The 20,816-nt window shown below is 36.5% G+C and overlaps 1 pseudogene; it reads left to right on the plus strand.

Moving 5' to 3' along the window:
- The first annotated feature begins 5,370 nt into the window (after positions 1-5,370).
- Positions 5,371-5,929, plus strand: LOC127671114 (mitochondrial import receptor subunit TOM22 homolog; annotated as a pseudogene).
- Positions 5,930-20,816: the final 14,887 nt, after the last annotated feature.

Consider the following 20,816-nt stretch of genomic DNA (forward strand, 5'->3'; position numbering starts at 1 on the left):
GTTGTTGTTGTTGTTGTTGTTGTTGTTGTTGTTGTTTATAAGTCCCATATGATATCTGCCTTTGCATGTCTGGCTTATTTTACACATCAAGTTTATGTGTACATATTTCATCAACTGCAGACAGCATAATTTTTTGAGATTTATGATAGTTAAAAACTCTAGTGTGTGCTGATATTACATCTTCATCTGTTGTCTTTAGCAGGTTCTATTACTGGGTCATAGTAAAGAGTCCTATTAAATTATGTATATGCAAGTATCTCTGCTGTGTTCTGACTGTTTCTCCTGGCTTTATATCCAGAACCAGCATGACTGGAGAGTTTGTTAGGTCTACTTTAATTGACTAGGAACTTCTGGTTTTGTTTGTTTGTTTTGTTTGTTTTATTTTTGTTTTGTTGTTTTTTGTTTTCTTTTCCTACCTTGGTCCAATTTTTCATTTATTTTCTGTGTTATCTTGGAGGCTAATATGCTCTTTTTTTCTATATTCTTTGTTTACATTCTAAATGATTTTCCCTTTCGTGGTTCCCCCTCCTCATAAGTCCCAGAAGCCCCCTTCCTTCCACCCATTCCCCAATCAACCCCCTCCTGCTTCTCTGTCCTGGTAATCCCCTACAATGCTGCATCAAGCCTTCCCAGTACCAGGGCCCTCTCCTTCTTTCTTCTTGGGAATGATTTGATATGTGAATTGTGTCTTGGGTATTCAGAGCTTCTGGATTAATATCCACTTATCAGTGACTGCATTCCATGTGTATTCTTTTGGAATTGGTTACCTCACTTAGGATGATATTTTCCAGTTCCAACCATATGCTCTTAATAAGGACTGAGAAAGATCAGCTGTTTTTAACTTTTACTCTCTGAAAGATAGGTCTTCATGTTAGAGATTGTTTTTGTTTAGGTGAAAAAGCTTTATCAATTCTTTCAGTGCTTCCCTGGTGATTGGACACCTGTTAAAGTAATTACTGCCTATGTCTGGAACTGCTTCCTATGTTTTCTCTTGGTGGTTTCAAAGTTACCATTATCTTATGTTTGGTTTGCATAACTCTGATTGAGCAAGGTGTAAGAAATGGAAGAGACTTAAGTAAGTCCATCTGAATCCAGACACAATGGAGTAGAGCAGCCAGGAACCCCTCCTCAATTAACGGGTAAAATCACATTACCCAAGCTCAATTTCCAGCACAGAGCTTCATTAATAAAGCCCCTGCTATGATGTAAAACCATGTAGAAGAAGGCTCACAAATAAAACCATACATTTGCTATACATTTAGGCCATACTATCACGTGACCAATGGAGTTCAAAAAACAAAGTTTGTTTTATAACCAGGCCTGGGAGAACTGGACATAGACAGAAAGATCACAGGGCTTAATAGGTGCATTTCTAGTTCTGGGCTTAGTAAGAGATCTTGCCTCCAACAAAGAAGATAAAAACTGATAGAGCATTACACTTGACATGCTCCTGAACTCTGTGCCCCTGAAAAGGTGTATATGGCCACATATTTCCAGCACATACACTCCAAATATATACACTACACACACTAACATATCTGCAAACAAAAATGTACACAAATTTATATACCCATACATGAAATATATAAAAGAAAACTAATGATCAAAAGAAAAATTATATTAGAATGACAATTTTTATGATCGTGACAATTCAGTTTCACTCATGTCAGCTACAGACTACAACAAAATCTAAAATGTTTCAAATTGCTTTATAGGCCTTGAGAAATAGCTCAATGGCTAAGAACACTGAGTTCTGTGTGAGGACCCTGGTTCAGTTATTAGCATCTACATGTTAACCACTATTGATAATACCAGGTTCAGAGGATCAGACCGTTTCTTCTGGTCCTGTGGGTATCAGGCATGTAGCAAACATATACACATTCAGTCACATTCATAACATATTTAAAATTAAAAAATAAACAATGAGCCAAATTAAAATCTTAGAATGAGGTGGTAACTGAGGAATTAACTATGCATGTGATAAGATGCTCAATGAAGACAGAGAGTAAGAAACTGTAGATTGTCTGAGACAGGAATATGAATGTCAGATTCATAGCGTGACTCCTGGTCCACATTAAATAGTCATGACTTAGACATATTGTCATGATTTTGACATGAAATGTTCACAAACATTTTGAAGTAATCTAATCAATAACTTGTAAGGTGATATAACTGTTGCTTACCTTTGTGTGTTTTGAGAATTATATTGAGCTACATAAAAGGAAAAAAAAAAGAAATTCAGTCAGCAGCCTTGCCAGATGCTTTCTGGGCACTAAGAGCAATTTTCTAACATTCTGTACTTGGAAGAAAATTCCACTTTATTAAATTTGCTTTAAATTGCATCATACTTAAAGAAATGGCTTGAGTCTTCACATCGAATGTGAATGTGGTTGTATACTGCCTGGTTCAGCATCCTTAAATCTTAACTAAAAAGCACAAACACAGAACTATGCCAGACACTAGTTATGATTTTCATAAGGAAGGTTCATTCCATGAAATGAATCAGACATTTTCGTTGGCATTTTAAACTGCATCAGAAAATACTAAAAATATACTGATGGTCTTTTCACAGAAGATTTATTCACCTTTCACACGTGTACATACTCAATAAGAGACTCCACATCTGCCAATTAAATATTATATATAGCAGATAGGAACATTCTGCTGTCCACATTATCAGCAGCTAATATGATTCTGCATATATCTGCAAAAATATTTGATAACAATATTCTTTCTTTTACTTTTTAAAATAATTTAACATCAGATTAAGCTAAAATGCTATGCTCAGCTGCAATCACCAGCCAAGAATATTAAGGACAAGCTATCAAAACCCCTTTTGAATCTTTAAAATTATTATAAATGAATGAAATGCAATTGAATTTCCTAATAAGTTTTTATGGAAAAATGTTTTCGTGATGCCATCTATGATGGAAACAAAACAAAACAATGTAGTTTACAACACGAGAATGTTATACAAACAAAAGTCCTTGAACCTATGACCATGAACAATTAATCCTCATGCCTTGAGCTTCACAATATCCAGGGATTTTTGCAATTGCATATAATGTGTGTTGCAAGATGTCAACCCCATCACCTTTAAACAGATCGTCCATCCACTTGTCTTTAGTTTTAGACCCTGTTTTAAATCAGAGTTATTTTACTTTAAGGACTGTAGACTTGGGAAGATTTAACATAGTTTCTTGATATAATAAGACCAAGGGTGTTTATACAGGAGTGCCTAGAGAAAAGACAAGCATTGTGTATTACAATGATTTACATCCACTCTCTATATAGTTTAAGTGATAGCTAGTCAAATATTAGAAACCTACAATAAGGAAACTGTGATCAAATAAATCCCAGTATTATTTTGTCAGTCATTCTATACTTGTTGGTAAGTCTGCGATGAGGAGCAGATGATTGATCCCCAATGCATATGTTCACACCTAAGGTCAAACAATGCAGCACTTTGTCTTTCCTGGCTTGCACTACACAGTTGTTGCAAAATGAACCTCTGCAATGTACTTGGCTACTCCATTACAATAACACTCTGAACAGAGACTGTACAGACACTGCCCGGTTTTGTAAAAAAATATGACTTTAGATAATTGCTTGATAATTTGCATTTCATAACATTTATTTTTTTTAAATCCTAACTATCACAAATGAGAAAGATCAGGGGCTGGAGAGATGGTTCCGTGGTTAACAGTGCTTGCTTTCAGATGGCGTCAGGGAATCTGCTATCCTTGTTGTTGCCTGACTACTCGTGGGAATTATCCATGAGTGTGGTCAATATATCAGATGTCAGCAGCCAAATGTCAAAAGCTTATCCTCTGTGGGTAGATTTGTGTCCACTTGCCATTCTCTATGCTAGGATTTTTGACCAGCTTGTGATTTCTGTTGTATAGGAATTTACTCCAAGATTATAATATTCTTTCTTGGAGAGAAGCTTATTAACACACAGGATAAGAGAGGGGAAGTGAAAAAATGAAAGAAATAAAAAACAGGATACATTATTTTATAAACCAGGAAAGGGGATAATATTTGAAATGTAAACAAATAAAATATCCAATTAAAAGTATTTGGATTTAAGAAAGCATATAGTTATACAATTTTCTTGCTTCCCTTTTAGCTCGCCAACATATCTCTTGTCCCTATAGATAGCTCTCTTAAATCTCCATTCAAATTTGTAGCATCTTTTTCACACCCTTTTATTCATGCAAACAAATGTGTACACCCAAACACACACACACACACACACACACAGCACTTTCAGAGCTTACTAGTTGGTATTGGATAATCAATTATGGTCTCATCCCCCTCTGGGGAAGTCTAATTTTTGTTGCTTTCTGCATTCCTTAGTTGCTTATATTTTTTTGTCTATGGTGAGACCCCATGAGATATCTCCCTTTCATGTGTGCATGTCTATTGACCCTACCTTTGTTTAGATCTAGTTTAGGTGGCCCAAAGTAGATTTAATATCATAGAAGCATCTTAATATATATTTTATATATATAATACACACACACACAAAATCAATTTAAAAGACACCTCTTACTGATATCATTAAACATAGGGAGTAGCACTGTTGTTCAACTAGAAGATTCACCATGTCTTCTAGAAGAGAGTGAAGAGGCAGCCTGTAGAATACAAAAGAATCTTCTGTAAGACAAAAGATATAGTCCATAAGACAAATTGGCCACCTACACATTGGAAAAAAAATCTTCACTAACCCCACATCTCATAGAGGTCTAATAACCAAAATATATAAAGAACTCAAGAAGCTAACCAACTAAAAACCAAACAACCCAATCACAAAATGGAGTATAGAACTAAATCAAGATTTCACAACTGAGGAATCTCGAATGGCTGAGAAGCACCTAAAGAAATGTTCCAAGTCATTAGTGATCAGAGAAATGCAAATCAAAATCACCCCGAGATACCACCTTACACCAATCAGAATGACTAAGATCAAAACCTCAGGTGACAACACATGTTGGAGAGGATGTTGAGAAAGAGGAACACTCCTCCATTGCTAGTGGAATTGCAAACTGATACAACCACTCTGGAAATCAATCAGGAGGTTCCTCAGAAAATTGGAAATAGATCTACCTGAAGACCCAGCAATACCACTCATGAGAATATACCCACAAGATGCCACACCATGCCGTGGGTACAGATGTTGCAATATGCTCATAGCAGCCTCATTTTTGATAACCAGAATCTGGAAATAACCCAGTTGTTTCAGGACAGAAGAAGGAATACAGAAAATGTGGTTCATTTACATATTGGGATACTACTCAGCTACTAAGAACGAAGATATTCTGAATTTTGCAGGCAAATGGATGCAATAGAAAATATCATCCTACAGACATGGCCGCCTCCATTGCTGCAGCCGGCGCTGGGGAGTCTCTGTCCCCCCAAGAATTGCTCCCGATAGATAGCCGAGGCAGAGGAAGCCGAGAAGGAGCTGGAAGAAGACTATGATGAGCTAGATGAGACCCTATTAGAGAGACTCTGGGGTCTGACCGAGATGTTTCCCGAGAGAGTCGGGTCAGCCGCCGGAGCCACCTTTGGTCTCTCGCTCTTCGTGTCTCAGAAGATGTACATCTTTTCCAGGGCAGCAGTCTGGATTGGGACCACTTCCTTCATGATCCTGGTTCTTCCTGTTGTCTTTGAGACAGAAAAGTTGCAAATGGGGCAACAGCAGCAACTGCCCCAGCGGCAGAGACTTTTAGGGCTTTAGACTTTAGAAACTTTTAGGACTGTGTTAATAGTCAGGAGGAATGCCAGGGGCTCTACCTCCACTTCCTGGAAAGATCTAGATTCTTTCTTCGGTATTTGTCCTTGTGGGAGAACTTTGAAATTCATTTATGTTTGAACTGCTGATTGTTTGAACTTTTTATTCTTTTTTTTTTTTAACCTTGGCACATTGATCTATTTGAACGTAGTGGGAACTTTCTCCTTTTCTCATGGAGAGACCCCAGGTACACCTGTGCCCTTCATAATGAATGCCCTCACTTCCTGTTCTCACTCCGATGCTGGAGTCTGACCACATGGAAAGTTAGCTCACGCTCCTTTAATAAATTGCTCCTAAGAAAGTTCTTACGTGCCCACTGAGGGAAAGAAGTGAGTACCCCTGTCCATAAGGACTTTTTAAAATGGAAATGTCTAGGACATGTGAACAGTGTGGGACTGGTAAAATCCATTACACCTGTAGTACAGAACAGTCACAGGAATCCCTGTGTGCGCTGGAGAGGAGGGAGGCCGGCTGTAGCTTTAGGCAGAGGGGGACTGGGCAGAGCAGGCACTCGTTACCTCTGCACATGTTGGCTCTTAGACATGAGTATGTATAAAATAGTCAGCACTCACTTTTTGTATTTAAATATTAAAAGAACTCGAACTGAAAAAAAAGAAAAGAAAATATCATCCTGAGTGAGGTAACTCAGACCCAATAGGACATACATGTTAAGTACTCACTAATAAGTGAATATTACCGCCCCCCCCCCAAAAAAAGTACAGGATACCCAAGATACAGTCCACAGAACTCTAAAAGGTCAACAAACTGAAGGGCCCAAGTGAGGATGCCTTAGTCCCATTTGGGAGGGGGAAGAAAGCAATCACTAGTGGGAAGTAAGGGAGAAGGACCTGGGAGGGAAAGTGGATGGGGTGTGGGGGGTAGAGATGAACCTTATCTGACACTGGGGGAGGGAAAGGACTGAAGCACTGAGGGCCAGCAGAAAGAATGGAAATAGGCAACCGTGAGAGGTAGGAAGTCGGGGTGTGGGGGAGCCCCAGAATGAACCAAATACCTGAGAGGTGAGAGACTCTCTGGACTCAAAGGGAGGGACCTTAGATGAAATCCCCTACACTTCATATTGGGGGAGGGAAAAGGACTGAAGCCCCTAGGACCAGCAGAAAAAATGGAAACAGGCAACCTTGGGAGGTAGGAAGTCGGGAACCCTCCAGAATGTACCAGAGACCTGGGAAGTGAGAGACTCTAAGGACTCACAGGGATGAAATGCCTTTTGTTGGGGAAAGGGAACTTACAGAATTCACCTCCAGCAAGAAGACAGGGCATAGAGTGAAGGAGGGATATATATTCTTTCCTTTTAAAATGCTTCCCTGACTTTCTTGATTTGGGGCTTGTATCTGTCCTGTTTCTAGCAACACAGCTTTGCTGAAAGAGGACCTGTGAGGTAGGAGAAGATACTTCTAGATGTTGGTGTTGACAGTTATACCTAAAGCACGAGTACCAAATTAGCAAATGAAAATGAATCAGACTCAAAAGCCACACAGGGCACGTGAGCATTGGCAAGAATGTGGATTACAGTGAATTCTTATATACTGTTGGTGCAGTGTAAATCTATATAATCATTATGGAAAACAGAATAGGGCATTCTCAAAACTGAAGCTATACCTACCACATGACCTACCAGTCCCTCTATTTTGCATTTAGCCAAAGGAATTATTAATAATATGCCCCAAAGATATCCGTTCCATGCTTAAAATGGTTTCTAATAATCAGTGCCTGTGTCTAAGTGGTTGCTAATATATAATGGGAAAGAAAGTTGCAGATACATGTATGGAACTACTCACTTGCAAAAGGGCTTCCTGTCACTTGCACAATCATGAATTGAATAAAAAATATTATGAGAAAGCAGGTAAACAGTGCATGATGCCATGCAGAAATGCCACGTGTAAATACATGAGCTACTGAGTGAGGAGCCTACCTCAAAACAAAGCAAAACCAAGGAAGAAGTAAAATGAACAACAAATTAATAAGCAATTCCTTGTGCATGGGATGGGACTCGAGTGGTGCTGGTTGCTTATAGGTTGGCCTTTACTTCACTCTCTGCTTCATCCCTGCATTTTCTTTTCTTAGACAGGACAAATTTCGAGTAGAAAGTTTTGTGAGTCAGTTGGTATTGTTATCCCTCCACTGGGGAAGGTATCTGGCTAGAGGAAGTGCCCTTTTTGGGTTCCATTTCCCCACTGTTAGGCTTCTTGGATAAGGTAACCCACATTGACTGCTGGGAGCTTCCTCTAGCCCAGGGCTCTGGTACTTCCTAGACATTCTCCCCTCCCCTTAGCTCTGGTAGCTGCAGATTTCCATTCAATTCTCCTGGCCCTCTGAGCCTCTCTCCTGTCTCTTCTCCACACCTGATCCTGCCTCCCCATTCCCCTCCCTCTCCTCTTTCCTACCCAGTTCTCTCTCTCCTTCTGCCTCCTAGGTCTATTTTGTTTCCCCTTCTAAATGTGATTCAAGCATCCTTGCTTGGGCCTTCCTTCTTATTTGACTTCTCTGTGTCTGTGGGGTGTATCATGGACCACCAATAACTGGCCCAACTCAAAGCCCATCTTTTGGGCAAGCACCCATCCATAACCTTAATGAAATTCTGTGATGCTTGCAGACAGAAGCCTGGCATAACTGTCCTCTGAGAGGCTCCACCTAACAGTTTACTAAAACAGACACGAATAGCCAAACATTGGGAGGGCACTCATGGAAGAATCAGTGGAAGGATTGAAGGCCCTGAAGGGGAATGAAATGCCACAGGAAGACCAACAGTCAACGACCTGGACCCCAGAGATCCCTCAGAGACTGAGCTGCCAATGGAAGAGCGAAACACCTGGCACATGTAGCAGATATTCAACTCAGTCTTCATGGCTGCCATGTCTTGCCTCATTGAGAGAGGATTGCCAAATCTGTCAAGAGCCTGATGTGCCGGGGTGTGTGGGCCCATCCTCTCAAAGAAGAAGGGGAGGGATAATGGGGATAGGGACTCTGTGAGTGAGGCATGGGGGATGATCGGGAGGGGGAGCATTGTTTGGGATATAAGTAAGTAATTAAGCAGTTCCTGCACAAGTAGGAAACAGAGTAGAGGCTTCTGCAGAGAGCAGCAGAGAAGGAAGAATGGAGTGTTTTCAATGAATACATATTAAATTGTCAGGAGAAAAAATTTTCTAGAGTTCTCCTGAGGATCAGTTGGACTATAATTAACAACAGACATTTCAAAATAGCTCCAATAGAGCTTTTATGGTGCTATATTTTTTACAAAGGTGTGATTTGTTTTCAGATAATAAAATTCATTCCCTGACTTGATCATTACATGATGTATGTATTTATCAAAGGCATCACATGAGTCCCCATGAATCCTATGATTACAGCTAGTCTGTATCAATGAGCAAAGCTTAAAATAATGCTTATGTATAAAATAAATGTGACCCATTCAGTATTCCTGAGAAAGTGTCTTGAAATCCTATTCTTTGAAAGATTTATAAATAGTTTTATCTTATCATTAGGTTCTCTAGGTAAACACTGAAACATGCAGTATCTGCAGAAGATATTTATTTTTATATGACCCATTTTGTAGCTTTCTAGCTGTTTGTTTTATGAAAATGTGGTTTATTATCTGATGGAGGTAATAACATGTTTCCTCTTGATTATTGCTGATATTGTCATCCAGTAAGGTTTTATTATGTTATAAATCTGATATACAGAATAGGATTATTAATACAATATATTGGAGAAAAACTGTGTTCCAAGAGATAATTCACAAATATGCATGCTTTGTCACCAAAGGATAAAGTTCACCTTCAATTAACAAGCTGCTATTCAAACTGATCAAATAAAATAATGAATTAAATTTTAACGGCAACTAAAGTAAGCCACGTACTAAGTCCATATTCTACTATACTAAAAAAATATATTTGGCTTTCATTATATGCTATAGTGCATATAGCATATGCACTATATGGTTTTAACATACCATACATCATGACATTATTTTCATTTATATGATTTGCGTTTTGTAATGTGGGGGTTTTAATACAGTATTTGTGGAGCTAGAGTGTTATATCTATGAGTAAAGTGTTTGCTTTGCAAGAATGAAGAGCTGAGTTGGCATCCTGAAATTCATACAAAATCTGGACACAGGAGTGTATAACCCAGCATTGGGGAAAAAAAAGACAGGTAGAGCTCTGGGGATCATTAGTCAAATGATTTCCATGAGACAACCTGACTCAAAATAAAAAGTGGAGAATTATCTTGGTATTGAGACCTCTGGTTTCCACACATACACATAAAATACAAATGAACCTTCATGTATATGTACCTAAACCACACACACACACACACACACACACACACACACCTATCAAACTAACCTGCTTGCAATAATATCATCATTAGATCTTTGAAAATTTTGTTCAATGGCATTTTTAGGTTTGTAAATATTTTATTTTATTTTTCCCTCTCCCACCCTCCCCTGCTTCTATGAGGCTGCTCCCCCACCCACCCACCCCCTCATGTCTCAGCACCCTAGCATTCCCCAACATTGGATCATCCAGCCTCCACAGAACCAAGGGGCTCCCCTCCCATATATGCTACATTTTCAGCTGGAGCCATATTTTCCTCCATGTGTACTCTTTGGTTGGTGGTTTAATCCATGGGAGATTTGGGGGGTCTGGTTCATTGATATTATTGTTCTTCCCATGGGTTCCAAAATCCTTGATCTCCTTCAGTCCTTCCCATAACTCCTCCATTTGGTTCAATGACTTTTATTTGAATCCATGTTCTCTCCCAATCTTCCAACTCCTCTCCAAAGCATCCCCCTGTATTTCTGTACCCACCTAGTTTTCTGGCCTCCTGTTGAAAATCTCATTAAGTCTTTTTGTTGTTGTTGTTGTTGCTCCCCACATATTCATAGATATATGGCCTTTTGCTGGTGTGTGAATTCACTGCAGTTCTACCTCTTAAGAAAAGCTGACTCTTTTCATAAATACTTGTGTTGTTTTTCAGCATAAATATAGACTTTCCATTTTTTCTTGGTATTTAATTAAGTTCCTTTACATTTTATTTTGCTGCATGTTCATTAACAGTAGAAGAATCTATAAGCTTTCAGTCAAGTGAACCAACCACCTGTTTCAGAATACAGTCACTTTGGTTTTCTCCACGTGTAAACTTTTTTATCAAATGGATATTTAATAAATGCCATTACCCATATTATACCGGTGTTCATTTGTTTTCACAATTTTTCATGTACTGTCTTTTATAGGATTATGACACTGAAAACAAATTGTGACTCTCAAGATTGTTTTGCTCTCAAAAATGGGATCTCTTTAGTTATCCAGTACAGCCACTAGTGATGACCTTTCTACAGTATAGCTCCATGGAGAGCTACACAGCTCTCTCCATAGCTCTTTCCACAGCTCTCTCTAGCTCTGTTTCTGTGTGGAATCCTTCCTACGACATAATGACTTTTAGTTCACCCTGGTATCCCCAGAAAACAGGATATTTTAGAGGAGTAGAGAATGTATGTCTAACATAATTTTGATGTAGTCATCTGTTGATGGACTGAGGTTCTCCCTAAATTATTGCTTGGTGTAAGTTGTGGTAAAACAAGCGTGGGAAACCACATTCTTCTTCAACGAAGCAACTTCATTGAACTTGGGCATCTCCCTCAGCAGAAGACTGCTTCATATTCTAGTTATTTTTTTTATAATTCTAAAGACTCACTATAATGGTGTCTATGTTTGTCATTCCCAACAACTCTAGGGGAAAATATTTAAATTTAATTAAATTTTTTATTTTATTATTAAATTATTTATATAATTTATTGTAACTGTAGTGACAATGTCTTGCTGTGGCTTTGGTTTCTGTTTTTTTCAGTTGAGCTGTAAAAATGAGTTGGTTTTGTTTGTTGTTTTGTTGGTTTTATTGTTTGTTTGTCTTTTGTTTTATTTTTCCATAGAACTTCTGACCATTTGTATTTCTTCCTAAGATTACATTAAGACTAAAGAAGCAGAAAGAACAATTAGTCTCTATTTGTATCATGTTCTTTTGTTTCCCAGAATTCCTTGCTACAAGTTACCTTTGTCTCCTGTTGTACCTTCTCACTTTTCTGAGTCCTGACCTAGACAATAACTTTGCCCTTGCTTTCTTTTCTATTTTTTGTTTTTCTGTTTATGAATTAAGCATGGGTTATTTGGGTTTTGTTTTCTTTCCTTACATTTCTTCCCCCATGGTGTGTTATTTCTCTACCATGAAGCTGACCTTCATGTCAGATTAAATTAAATAGAATAGATATATTTTCTTTCCTTCTTCATTTTCTTTCTCTGAGAAGCCAAAATTTGCAGCTTTTCTGTAAACCACAATAAAATTGTCATTAATCTTTAAAATGTCGATCAATCCTTTTATCTGTTCTTGAAAAATGCAAGCAGATTTAATGTTATAGTTTTTAGCATAAAGTGGTAACTATGGAAGTAAATTCATTTGTAATAGCTATATTAGTTATATTTGTTATGGCTATATTTGTTATATTAGCTATATTAAATTATTCCATTACACAAAGGATATGTACTTCAATATATCATATTGCTCATAATAAATCTAATTCTTTGTACTGCTTTTAATCTAACAAAATGTGTTCTAAATCACCTATTTTCACTTAACTTAGTTTTCTCCCTGTCATATGTTCTCAGGTACAAATATTTTCTGATGGAATATTCAATTTTTTATTGGCAGTGATATCTGTGACCTCTCCAGCTTTAGAATCTTAATGATGTAGACAAGAAAGGTGTTCCATAGATGATTGTAAATTATGCAGATAGGAATACAAGGAAAATGTAATAAAGTAGACTATGCTGACTAAATAATTACATTCACTGAGTATTCCATGTAGGAAAGTATTCTCTTTGTCAGTTGCTGTAATGAGGGTTTATGATATTTAATTACTCCAAGATAAAAAAAAACTTACAAACTCAAAATTTTTCATAGTGTAACTCCATGGAAAATTGATGTCTGATGACTAGATAGGAGGTGAGGAACCACTGGAACAGAGTTTATGTGTTTTATCTAGATTGGTACTTTTGACCTATCCATTCACTGAAATTAATAGAAGAAAAAACTTTTCATAGGTTAGAAAATTAACAACTTCCTTTTAGACTGTACTACTATTTATAGACATAAGCCTATGGAGGGGGTGCTTCATGCTTGAGTCAAACATGTAATCTTCTAGCCTCCAATTTCATCTTAATTTTTTTCCTGATGGGTATCAGTTCATTCTTCATGACCAAATAAATCTCCCATTACATATACATGCCATATTCTCTTTATCAATTAGCACTGGGGATTTATGTCAGTTCTTCACCTTGGCTATTGAAAATGATCCGCAACATCCACAAATGTGCAGTTGTTGTGGGTGTACATGGACCGAGTCCTTCATGGATATACAGAGAGTGGTAGAGTTGGATCAGAGGGTTGTTCTCTTGTTAGTCTTTTGGAACATCCATACAGATTTGCATAGTGTCTAAAATAATGGGCAATAATTGTTTACTGCCTTAGTTAGCAAATGTCCTATGTTATATATAGAAAACCCAACATTTACATGCTACCATAGAGGAGTCCTGGTATAGTTATGAACTCCACGTGGTAAGAGTTTGGCTGTGGAATCCGAGTAGCTGAGAATGGCTAGATGCAAGGTCTTAACACTGAACTCAAGCAAGGTTCTTTGCTCCCAGATTCCCTCATTTTAAAAATGGAGATGATAATTATATATTTCTAATGAGTAACTCAGCACCTAATGCTTAACATTCTAGAATGTGTTGTAAGTCATTTTCATTTTTCTTCCAATTGTATAATTGTTCTTGGCAAGGGACTGGATACATTTGTTCAGGAACTAGGACAAAGATGACTAGAAATCAGTAAACAGGGTCTAGAAGGCTACATAAGGTAGACTGTAAAGCCCAACAGTATACGAGACACAATGTGCCGGCTTTCTCTCATTTCCTTTCTACTGTTGTCTATCATTGGCACTGATGAGGAAATAAATAAACTGTCTAGCGCTGTAAATTCCAATGAACAATTGGAATTGAAGTATGCTAAATTTTGGTGAAGTCTGAGTTAATAGGTACATAGAACTTAGGGAAAACATTTGAGACTGCAATCTGGATGAATAAATGATAGATGAAAACAATACTCAGAGTTTACAACCATTCCAGTAATTACCAAGGTCCTCTGCTTCCTGATTTTCCAATATCTGAGTTTCCTCCATGGAATAGACCCACTACCTAGGGTACCTCACACTGGCCAACGTGGACTAAAACCATGAGCCAAAAAAATAAGTTGCTTTGCTCAGTATTTTGTAAGAATCAGGGGTACCAAATACATACGCTAATATATTTTCTGTAGTACTATAATATTTATAACCCAGATGTTAATGTCATTCACGATATTAATAGAGCTAATATTGTATCTAATAAAGTAGAGCTAATTGGGCAAAGGAGGTTACCAGTGACAGGGAAGTTTGAAAAGTTTGAAAAGTGCATGCTACACTGGCTGAAGATGTTGCCATGATACTCATCAGTGTGAAATCAATATTTTCCAACAGTAACATTTTTTGGAGCTAACAAAAGAAAATGAGGAAGATGAGAACCTGAGCCGGAAGATGAGAACCTGAGTGCACGCTATATTTTGAACTTTTCTATAAAAAGCTTTAAGGACGTTGTGATTCTCCACAGGGAGCAAATGAGAATTTTGCTTTTTCTCTCCCTAAAATTTAGGTGAGCTCCAGTTTTCTGCTGTTTGTCGGTTCCGAAGTAATAATTTTCTTTTTGTCACAGTCATAGTTACCGAGAATTTGGTGGAATCTCCTTGTGTGTCTCTAATTTCTCAGAAACTAGTGAAGTGCTAGGGTCTGTCTTTCTGTGTAATTAAAACTGCATGTTACGAGATATGCATGATAAGCTTGGGAGGCTTAGGAAACTATTTAAATCCCAAGTCATTATCAAAACAATTATTCTAAAGAAATCCTTTCAAAACTTGAAATACATATGATGCCTGAGTTCAATGCCCCGAGAACAAACATCTGGGATGTCTATGTTACTTCAGGACTTTCTGAAAGCATTCTTTTCCATGGAAGATCATAAGCTGAACTTTTACCTTCTGTGATGGTCGGCTCATGGCTGGCTAGCTCTAGAGGCAGAGTGAAGCTTTTTCTTAATAAACCTTGCAGATTTTGCTTAATATGGGTCTGAAAATTGAATACTGCACATGTATGATACTTTCAGACCAAAGGGTATGAATTAAAAACAGAAGAAAGCAAAGAAAAGCAAGGCAAAAACAAAGAGCCAAGTAGTGTCACGAAGCCCATCTTCCTTGTCCTGGAATCGAGGATGAAGCTAGACAAATGCGTGGGCTGAACGGAAGCAAAGAAAGTGTGGTTTTATAATTATTTGCTCTGAATCCTCACTGCTTGCAATCAGTCATACATACCAACAAAAAATAAAAGCACTATATCGGGAACATTCTTTTTTTTTTCATTTTAATATTTTTATTTTCTATATTCTTTGTTTAGGGAACATTCTTAACCCACTATAAACATGGGACCCTATTGAATTCAACTCAGTGAGTAAGTTTAAGAGTCTTTCCTTCCTGTTTCTGTGCTAAGAGCATGCTCCCGACAGAGACCTCTTTTATTTACTTCTGCCTGCCTCTTACATTTGATGCCACAGAAGCACTAACATTAAACATAATAAGTTGGGTTAAAATACCACAGGGATCTATTGAAAGCAGGTTGAGCAACTCTCCTCTGAAGGCGTTGAGCACACTCTGACACAGAAAGCTCAAGTTCAGCACTGGTTCCCACAGTCCTGTATTCCCTTAGCATGAAGAGAGTATTCAGAAAAGTATGGGAGGGGCACAGTCTTCATTTCGTGCGTATATAACTTTACATAACAGGAAAATGAGGGAGAAATTGAGAAACAAAAATAATCTAGATGCCTCTGCTCTTGTGACAAACGTGCTTTCCTCCTTACAGATTCAGCCATTCATTAAGCAAATTCCCTACCACCATTACATTAAATTATTAAACCTATATGCCCATTGATTAAGCAAATTCCCCACCACCATTACATCAAATTATTAGACCTATGTCACTTATTTAGAAAACATGAGAATTTGCATGTTATCCACATCTTGGTATAAATACTAAGATGAGCTCTTTAATAGTAGCATATTTATGGATTAAGGATGAGGAGGGTATATACAAAAGAGCTCCCTTTATTGATGAGGTTCCCTGCACCTTGAAGAAAGTCATTGTTCTTCAAAGTTTATGTAATCTCACTTATTTATTTATTTATTTATTTATTTATTTATTTATTCTCTTATAGAATACATTTCAACCCCAGCGCTCCCTCCACTACTTGAAGTTCCCTGCCTATACTCTCTTGGAGACCCAATGCTTCCCCATTACATTTCAGAAAGGACCAGGCACTCTATGATATCAGCTAAACATAGTGTAACAAGATACAATAAGACTAAGCAAGCACCCACATATTAAAGCTGTACGAAGGAACCTAGTAGAAGGTAAAGTGTCCCAAAAGCTGACAAGAGTTGAGACATGCCCTTTCCCTCTATTGGGGCTCCTGTACCATCTTTTAATCCACATCCCCTTCTAAAGTATGTCGTCTCTCTAACACTAGAGAGATAAGCACACCATCAAGGCTCTCGAGTCTCGTCTACATCATGTTCTGTCATTATAGGCTATTTTCATGGATTCCTGCCATAATCATGGTTTGTTTTGTGTTGTTTTGTTGGCTTTGGATTTACCTTAATATGTTGTGGAGATGTCTAACAGAAAATAATGAGATAACTAATACAGTTATGGTTTTCGCATTATGGGAATGTGGTTTAAAGCTCTTCCCTTGGTTTGCAGGAATCCAAAGCTTCTGTGCAACTATTGATCATCCACTTCGTGCTTCAACTATGCTTTTGCTCCAACACTGTCCTCAAAGCAGGGCATTCTAGAAAGATAACTCTATGTGTCTAACACTTCCCTTCCACAGCAAGATCTGTGGATTATATCATAAAATAATAAACTATCATATTCTAGTGAATCATCTATTATGGACCCTTATTAATTTCTGTATCTCATATCATTTATACTGCGCTGAAAATATTTTAAAAATCTCATGATGTCAAACCAAACTAATATGAAGAGTTTTACTCTAAACATTTCTACTGTGCAGTGACTTTTATAACAATGATGTGAGTGTTGGTTTGGGGGCTTATGGAAATTATGGAGTCTTGGACTCAGCTGAATTAGTGTGTTAGAAATTTGAGTGTATGGAAATCCAGGGTTGAAAATAAGGATAGGGATGCTCATAAGGGCTGGAAGTAGCAAAGTAGAAAAAGACCTTACTGCTTATGTAAAGGGATAGCATTCATTACCCAACACACACACACACACTCACACACACACTCACACACAAAACACACATACACACACATACTCACATACACACAAACACACATACATACACACATGCACACACATGCATGCCAGCACGAAGAAAACATTCCTCACACACAGAGATAGATGATAGATTGATAGATAGATGGAAAGATGGATAGATAAATAGATAGATGAAAAACAGAGATGAAATCCAGAATATTAGTCAAATCTAACCATGTAGTAAAATAAAAAATTACAATCTTATTATAATAATTATTGTTTTCTCATAATAAAGTAAAAAATCTGTATGCTACATTGCTGAATATAAAATTTGAAACTGAGGATTAGACATATTTAGTATACAATCATAGAAATTAATAGCATATAATGCAGTCTTTGATTATAGGAAAAGATGAAACCAAAGCTTTCTTTACCAATTATTTTAAATTATACTTTTAGAACACATGAAATCATTCAAATTTGCACACTTGTCTTGATTTCCTCTTTTGTAGGATGTATATCTTTGTCTCAAACCAATGATAAAGACATATAATGATACACATATTTGAACCATTAAAGAATATAGCCATTTCAATGCAGAATATTAAAATATCTTAGTTCTCTATGCTTTGGAGATGATTGAGAGAGTGTGTTTGCTACTAATCAACAAAGTTTCAATTTTCATATTTCCGCACAAAATATTTTCCCATAAAGAAAATATGTAACTATGCTATCAAAGGAAGAATTCCCCTCATATCACTGATTATAGACTGCACACTTACACTCTGGGTTAAACCCAGATTTGTTTTGTATAAAAGGGATTTAGAAATAAATTAACAAAGTTTTACTTGTTAACATAAATCAATTTGACATGAACCACTATGAAAGGCTTTTATTATAATCCCATTTTTATTTTAAAATAATTCCTGACGTAAAATTTCCAGATAGCTAAATAATCTGTTAAGTATATTACAATTAGATATTTGATCTTACCCAAATCTATTTTTGCAAGAAAATATTTTTCTAATATGCTAAAATCACTTCTGTCATCTAAAATAATCCCAAAATATCAAATGCCTATATGGACACATAATAAGATATCATTAAAATTATAGCATTTTCTTTTATGAATAATTATGAGAAAGCATACTTTTGAAAAACAAAATATACTATGCTTTTTATCTTACAATTAGTTTTCTATTACTGATATAAACCAGTGTTTAAAAGAGTGTCCTCCAACACAAAATTCTTTATATAATTATCATAATAAACATATATATATAAACACATGTAGTTTAAATTAAAAGTTTATATTAATAAACTTTTAATAACCTTTCATTCAAGACTGCATGCATCATTTCTAATACATGGCCATCTTTATGTGATCTACATAAAAATGTGCTTCCATCATAAATCTGATTGAATAGGCAATTAGTTTACTTATCATTAAACTGATTATTATTTTATACTCATATACATAACATTTAATTTAGTATGTATATTTAGTTTACAAAAATACTCAGTTTAAGACGTTATTGTAAAAATAGAGAGGTGATAAAAATTTCTTACAACAAGCTTATCTTAAATATGGTTAAATCCTCCTGATGACAAGTTAAATCTTAGCAAAAAATTAAATTATAACATTTAAATATACATAGCATATATGTTTTAGGACAATGAAAAATTAATAATGTCAATGAGAATTTCTGTAGAGCAGTTAACCCACTAATAAAGGAACTACCTTGGTTGTGGCAAACATTAATGTCTTTCCTCTGAAAGCACTTTCCTCTTTTCACAACAGAAGACACTGAATTCAAAGCAAAGGAAACTGTGGATACATCAAGTTCCAATGCTACAGTGTGGAGCTACAGAACACCAGGAAATGGAGGAAAGGGTTATTTAAGTAGATAGTAAGGGCATCCACAGACACAGGTCGTAATTTAATTAGATTCTGGCTTATTTTCACCTATGTGTGAGCAGAATAGACTTCCAGAAACACAAAAGGAAGCACCTACTGAAGTCCTGAACGAGATGGCACCAAAGTGCAGCTTCCAACCTCTAGGGAGAAAGAATTGGAATATAAATCCCCATAGGTTTAGAAGGACCCCCATCTTAGTATTTGTTCTCAGAACATGAGTAAGTGAAGACATATCTGCTTTAGTTCATAGATAAATCTCCAAAAGTTTAAGGTGTTTAGCCAGGTATTAAGCTGTGTCTTAGCATTAAACCTTCCCTCACACAGGAAGCACACAGAGAACCTCAGTTCACAATGCATCTTCAATGTCAGGAATGTATTAAATAGATATTTGCCACAGAAATAAAAAGACAAGCAGTGATTCTTAACAATGCAAAAATAATAATAATGCAAGGGATACATTATTATGGCATGAATAATTGAAAGAGTGTGGGCACAGCATATTAGTGATTAAATAAAACTATTCTTATAGAACAACTCCATAGGCTGAGGATATACAAACCATCCTATTCCACTCCCTGTGTGCTCACATAGGCTTGTTCAAACAAGTCTATGGGGCCATACATGACATAATGCACAATACATTTAGTCCAACTTCTAACGACTCCGTAGTCTATAGCAGTCTCAAAGTCACAACAATGTTAAAAGTCCAAAGTTCAAGGTGTGTGTGTGTGTGTGTGTGTGTGTGTGTTCCTAAATATATAAATACCACATGCCCATCGCATCCCATGTTGCTTGCATGTATGTGTCTCCGGAGCTAACAATTTGGCATGGGATAGACAATTAGTGTGTTTTTCTATAATGATCCTTGTCTCTTGCAATTAGAGAACTACCCCATTGATGGGAGTGTGTGTGGAGCTTACATTGCATTTTAAGAAGTCACAAATACAGACCACAAATAGTTGTGCAAAAGAAAGTATTACTCAAACCTCTATTGCATTCAAGGATAGTAAGATTTTATATATCTCAGTAGATTGAGTCACTGCACTGTCTTTTCTACAGAAGTAAATTTCTGGTATTAAGAAAAGAAAATGTTCTTCATTAATGTGGTTAAAATTGTAACAAAGTAAACTCAGGATGATGGATCTGAATTCAGATGGACAATGTTTTCCTTAATCAGCTAACCTTAGTTGACTCTGCTAACACAACATTGTGAAATGGCAAGCCTGAACCTAAAAATATATACTATTCAAGTTTTAAAATTGGCAATTGAATTGCTCATCCAGAGATATAGGAAAAATTTCACCTCTGGTAAGAAGATGAAATGTTACAAAGTAAATAATTTTCATGGGAATAAATAAAATAGAAAAAAATATTAGCATATGCCATCATGCAATGTATTTGAAAACAATATATCTGGCCTCCAGGTTATGGTGATAATGAAAAATTGGCAGAATATTCTCTTTATCAAAATCAGGAATAAAGTTGGGACTACCAAAGTTAGCTATTAGAAGTTCAACGTACAATAAAATATATGTAATCTACTAGTTAATATTTAGATAAAGTTTAATTTACTCAATGCACAATTAACTTAAAAACATATTTTCTTTGGATTAAGGAAATAAATAAAAACAATAAAAGAATATTCTAAAATAAAAACATGAACATGT

Source organism: Apodemus sylvaticus, chromosome 20 (assembly GCF_947179515.1).
Source record: "Apodemus sylvaticus chromosome 20, mApoSyl1.1, whole genome shotgun sequence".
Classification (NCBI taxonomy): Eukaryota; Metazoa; Chordata; class Mammalia; order Rodentia; family Muridae; genus Apodemus; species Apodemus sylvaticus.